This window comes from Nanorana parkeri, unplaced genomic scaffold (assembly GCF_000935625.1).
Source record: "Nanorana parkeri isolate BGI_ZX_2015 unplaced genomic scaffold, ASM93562v1 scaffold19, whole genome shotgun sequence".
Taxonomy (NCBI): Eukaryota; Metazoa; Chordata; class Amphibia; order Anura; family Dicroglossidae; genus Nanorana; species Nanorana parkeri.
In genome coordinates, this window is record NW_017306287.1 from 2,115,740 (window position 1) to 2,122,386 (window position 6,647).

Below are 6,647 nucleotides of genomic sequence, written 5' to 3' on the forward strand. Positions count from 1 at the left end.
GGCCTGGGGGGGTGCTGATGGGACTGAGGGGTGCATGATGGACCTTAGGGGTGCACAATGGACTTGAGGGGTGCACGATGGACCTTGGGGGGGGGGGCATGATGGACATGAGGGGTGTTTGGTGCTGATATACAGCAGATTCGCAGGATGGACGTTGAAGCGATGAGAACCGTTTTATAATGAGTTCACGATACATTATATCTCATGGTGCTTCACTGATTGGACAGCCGTGGGCGGTCACATGACATTAAACTGCCAGCATGCTGGGAAATTGAATCACGATCACATCAGGTGCTCAAATCCTGAATGAAAATGTCTTTGGTGATCTTAGAGTTGACTTTAGCATTTTGCATTGTTAAGCCGACCATACATGTTACAATCTGATTGTACAATCTTTATCTGAACCTCTTACTGTGCCTGACTACATACAAATGCAATGGGCGTTTTATTTTTGGTAAATCTCATGCTGGCCACACACACGTTACAATCCCATTGCATGACATCTTTGCAATCTCTTTCACATGAATGCACATCCACTTTACCAATCCATTCAATCTGATCGGCACTCCCATAGTTTGTAAATCTAAGAGGCCATAAACTATACAATCTGATTGTGCAATTGCCTTTAACTGCCTTGATTGGATACAAATTGAATGTATGATTATTTAGGTTGGTCCCTATATTACACAACGTCGGTAAATCTATTGTTGATTGAACAGAGATTGTACAGATTGTATAGTGTATGGCCAGCTGAAAGGAGATTGCATAGTTGTATTGTAATGTCTGCGATCATGGTCACAGCACGCAGTGTAATCTGACTGTACAATCTGTGTACAATCAACTATATATGTACCAAAACCATGTAATGTAAGGACCTACCTAATATATCCCATCGATTTATATCCTATCAGGTGCTTGCACTGCATAGATGCTGGTAGATCTAAAGGAGATTGTGCAATCAGATTTATAACGTGTGTGGAGCTTTTAAGGGGATTGCAAAGAGATTGTACAATCAGATAGTAACATCTATGACCAACTTTAAATACTATTCAATCTGTTGGGTCAAAACACATTGGGGGGCATTTATGAAAACTGGAGCCTACAGAATATGGAGCAGTTGGCAACCAATCAGCATCTCTCTACCGTTTGCTCAGGTAAGATCTGAAAATGAGACAGAGAAGCTTATTGGTTGCTGTGCAAATCTGCTCCAGTTTTGATAAATTCCCCCCCCCCCCACCGACCCCTTGTTAACTATTGCTTTCTTTGCAACACATTGAATTCTTTAGGAGTTGAATGCCGGGCTGAGATCACCTTCTGCTACTGTCCATAGAAAAGTCTCCCGGTTAGTTTAGTGTTGTCTGTTGTTCCAAATACATTTCTATCATAAACCTGAGAATGTCACCTTCCTAGATACACAATGTATCTGATATAGAAAAGGCAAAGTGTGGTAACCCATAGCAGCCATCAACATTCGCTAGCTGGAATCTGATTGGTCGCCCCTAGTGCAGATTTTATTTTTTTACATTGCATTGTGATGAATATAAATACATCGAACAATCGATCAGCCGTCACACTCAGCTCCGCATCCCGGAGGGAGAGAACCGGCTGTACAATCCCTGCGTATTATGATGATTATTATTATAACTACAGGTATTATATAGCGCCGACAATTTTACTTAGCGCTTTACTTACAGCACATTCACACCAGTCCCTGCCCTCCAGCAGCTTACAATCTAAGGTGCATGGAGATGAATTCCACTGCACTGGAGGAAGAAAATATGTGCCTAGTGCGAGTGCAGCCCCGAGTCATATATAGATCTGGGACTGAACTCCAGTTTATTATGACCAGTCGGGGTGAGATATTATTATGACCAGTCGGGGGGAGATATTATGACCAGTCGGGGTGAGATATTATTATGACCAGTCTGGGTGAGATATTATTATGACCAGTCGGGGTGAGATATTACTATGGCCAGTCGGGGTGAGATATTACTATGGCCAGTCGGGGGGAGATATTACTATGGCCAGTCGGGGTGAGATATTATTATGGCCAGTCGGGGTGAGAATCCATGTCTGCAGCATTAGAATCAAAGAATGTTCTATAATCATAGAATGTATCAATGTATGACCGTAGAGCACATGTCTAGATATGAATAAAAAATATGAAAATGAACTCGAAGTTTTCTGTGTCATTACTGTAATTAACATCAACTTTTATTTCTATAGAACCATCACATTCCACCCGTGTATATAACCGCACTTCATTGTAAGAGCACAGGGAGACTTTTATTATACCGTATAATAACGGAGATAGATAGATAGATAGATAGTTAGATAGATAGATAGATAGATAGATAGATAGATAGATAGATATAAAATAGATGGATGGATAGATAGATAGATAGATAGATAGATAGATAGATAGATAGATGATAATAATAGATCTGAGAGATAGATAGATAGATAGATAGATAGATAGATAGATGATAATAATAGATCTGACAGATAGATAGATAGATAGATAGATAGATAGATAGATAGATAGATAGATAGATAGATAGATCTGAGATAGATAGATAGATCTGAGATAGATAGATCTGAGATAGAGATATAGATAGATAGATAGATAGATAGATAGATAGATAGATAGATAGATAGATCTGAGATAGATAGATAGATCTGAGATAGATAGATCTGAGATAGAGATATAGATAGATAGATAGATAGATAGATAGATAGATAGAAAATAGATGGATGGATAGATAGATAGAAAATAGATGGATGGGTAGATACATAGATGGATGGATGGATAGATAGCAAGAGCGTAGGGGGGCGTATGGCCGCGTACTCCCATAGAGAAGGCCGGGGGCTGCATACTAATCATACGCAGCACCTGTCCTTCCCGGGAGCTGCCCGATACGGTCGTGCACGCAGCACAGAGCTGTACGTCCCGGCCTTTTCTCGCGTGAATGAGGCCTTAAGCACATATGCGGTCGATAAGGCCGGTCCCAGCATGTGAATACGTGTTACAGTGTGTATACATGGGGTATTGGCCATTCTTTTATTATAGATGATGAGAATATCACAATAACAGGTCACAACATGAGGAACAAAAGCCACATTATAGTGCTGGCAGTCTACTAGAGAACAGGTGAGAACGTGGGGACACTCTGTATTGTGTCCAGGAAATGTACTTGGCTGTTCTTTCTATATTTGTCTGGTAAATACTTATATGTAATGTGCGCATTCCTAGTGTGCAGGTTGAAGAAAGTCCCTCCGCCTTGTGCAGAGATTTTTTAGACTTTTTAAAACTGCAAACTGGAATAATGTTAAGAAGCCCATATCAAGCAATCAGACCAAAAGAGGAGACTATTGGTAATCTAAAGGGGGACGTTTGTTAGAAAGGTGACAGGGAATGCAGGCATGCTGCAAGAGATGGTCAGAGATTGCACGCATGTTGAAAGAGATGGTCAGAGACTGCAGACATGCTACAAGAGATGGTCAGAGATTGCACGCATGCTGCAAGAGATGGTCAGAGATTGCACGCATGCTGCAAGAGATGGTCAGAGATTGCACGCATGCTGCAAGAGATGGTCAGAGACTGCAGACATACTACAGGAGATGGACAAAGACTGCACGCATGCAGCAGGAGATGGTCAAAGATTGCAGGCATGCTGCAAGACTGCAGACATGCAGCAGGAGATAGTCAGAGACTGCAGGCATATTGCAAGAGATGGCCAAAGACTGCAGATATAGTATAAGTGATAGTCAGAGACTGCAGATATATTATAAGTGATAGTCAGAGACTGCAGATATATTATAAGTGATAGACAGAGACTGCAGATATATTATAAGTGAGAGTCAGAGACTGCAAGCATACTAGAAGAGATGATCAGAGACTGCAGACATGCTACAAGAGATGGTTAGAGACTTGCTTTAAGAGGTGGTCAGAGACTGCAGATATACTATAAGAGATGGTGGGAGACTGCAGACATGCTACAAGTGATGATCAGAGATTTCAGTATGCTGCAAGAGATGGTTAGAGACTGCAAATATTCTAGAAGAGACTTCAGGCATACTAGAAGAGATGGTCAGAGACTCCAGACGTGTTACAAGAGATGGGCAGAGAATGCAGACATGCTTTAAGAGATAGTCTGAGATCTCAGATATACTATAGGAGATGGTCAGAGACTACATGCATATTACAAGAGATGGACATTGTCTGCAGATATACTATAAGAGATGGTCAGAGACTGCTCAAGAGACGGCTCAAGTGTTCTGTAGTCCCAACACACTTCCTGTACTAGGGTGACAACACTTCTTCTCCTTCAGCACAGTGAGTGAGCGTTGTAACTCCAGGACAGGAAGTGTTTTATTGGCAGGATCACTAGGTGAAAGTAACAGGAAAAACCAAATGCAGCCACCACATCTAAGGAAAAATGAAATAGTCCATCATTTTATAGAGATCTGCACATCAGACCGAAAAGAGTGATAACTGAAGAGGAAAGAAGGGGCGGATGTGGGATGTGGTTCCACCAGTGACATATCCAGGGTATATCACATATGACACATGCCCTGGGTCCCACTTGAAGGGGGGCCTCTCTGTGGGTCAGGGAAAGTTTGACGACCCATGGAAACAGCTGACTTTTTTTCTCTCCCCACTCCTCCTCCATACTACCACTACTACCACATGCTAGTCTTGCCTAGGGCGCAAAATAGCCTAGGGCACCAACCCGAGGGCCCCAGTTTACTAAGAGCCGTGTAGGGAGATGTGTATGGCCCTTACACATCTCCCCGCCCAGCTCTTAGCAACCTGGGATGCTCTGGCCGGCGACCTGCCCAGCTCCTGGAAACCAGTGATGTCAGTGGTTGCCAGGAGCTGGGCACGATGCCAGGAGTGCAATTTGTTGTAGATATGCCTCTGGGTTCCACAAGTGGGACAGTCCCTCCAAATGGGAGACAGTTTGGAGCTATGCTTGCACAGAGGCCCTTTGGTGGGTATGTCAAGCACTGGCCTGATTGTACGAGACTGTATAGGTGGGCGATGTCCCCCCAATACACCTATGACGTGTGCAGATCTTAGTGTTACGGATGAATTGCCAAAGTTGTATGTATATTCGCCTGTCACTCATGTGGTGTTTCCTGTTGTTCTTCTCCAGACGCTTGTTGACGAGGGAACTCGGCCTCTCGGTGACGGAGCGGCCTCTGTTTGTTCACTGTACACTTCTCACATGAGTTACGTCCTATAGGCGCTGTCTTTTGGAGGGCACGGATGAACGCACATAGCACAGGACCTCCGTACAATGTGTACAGTATCTGAAACCCATCACGCGGCCCTGGGTAGGACGCCGCTGTTATGTAACAAGCGCAGCACCTTGCATCTCGCTGCGTCACACAATCATCTTATCTCAGAAATGATCCATTATCAAATATTAGGTCTGAGCTGAATTTGGGAAGTAAAAGAAGCTGAAGGCATTATATTTGATCAAGAACGTTTACTTAAAGGGCATGCCTGGCTCGCGGTATACTGAGACGCCGGAGCGGATCCCGACGTAGATGGCGGGATCCGCCTAGCTGTGTGAGTGACAGCTGGCTCTGCCTATCTAGAGGCAGAGCCAGCTGTACCCGCCCCCTCCCCCATCCGTTTCGCCAGTCAGCACTGGCAGATCGGAGCGGGGAGAGGGGAATCCAGCCCTCCCCCTGTCACCTGGTATGTGTTCGCTCACCTCCCGATCTACTGAGCCGACCTGTGACAGTCTCATTGTCACAGGTCGGCTAGAACTATGAGGTGAGTGTAAATCACTCATCTCATAGTTCTCCTTTAATGAAACACTGAGATTTTGAGTAATGCTGAATGAAATTTTACTTGCTTAGGAGAATATTACATCGGAATACAGCATTATGCAGCATACGGAGGGAACCTCCTGTGCATCATAGATAAGTACACATAAGCATAAAGGCTAACATTGCACTACAGCGCCATCTACAGCTCAAACATATGAGTACATGCTGTTGCATTTCCAACACCCCTTTCATGTAACACCTCCAGCTTGACTCTTGTTGCTTCGTTACTCTGATCCAGTTTATCCTGGAGCTAGGATCTTGGCGCTGTGTGCTTATGGCATGGGACCAGCTTGCTATCATTGCAAAGGCTCCGATGCAGCACAAGGTGAGTGTGGCAAAAAGGTGCTTAGTTTAGGTGTTAGGTTAGTCTCAAGGATTCATTGAAATAAAGGTCAAAGCAGACTGTGCACTCCAAGGAAGGTCTGCTTTTTGAGCGTGGACCCCTCCTTGTTAAAACATCACTTTAAAGCCTATGTCCAGGATACCCTTGCAGTGGGGTTACCCTGGCACTACAAGGGTTAACTGCACATTTTTGTCATATTGTGTAAAGCACTTTTACTTACCTGCTCCCTGCTCCCTACAGGCTCCAACATCAGCGCCCGCAGTCTCTTCCCTACTCTGCTCTGGCAGTTGGAGGCACGCTGACGTCATCACTAGGGGTTGAGTCCGCTCCGAACCTGAGCTCCTCCAAATAAGGAAGTGCCATGGGCACTTCCACCAAATCAGCTGCGGGCCGGGCATTCCCCTCCGCGCAGCTGCATGTATACAAAGGGGTGGCATGCTTGTACTGAGGTAATTTACCT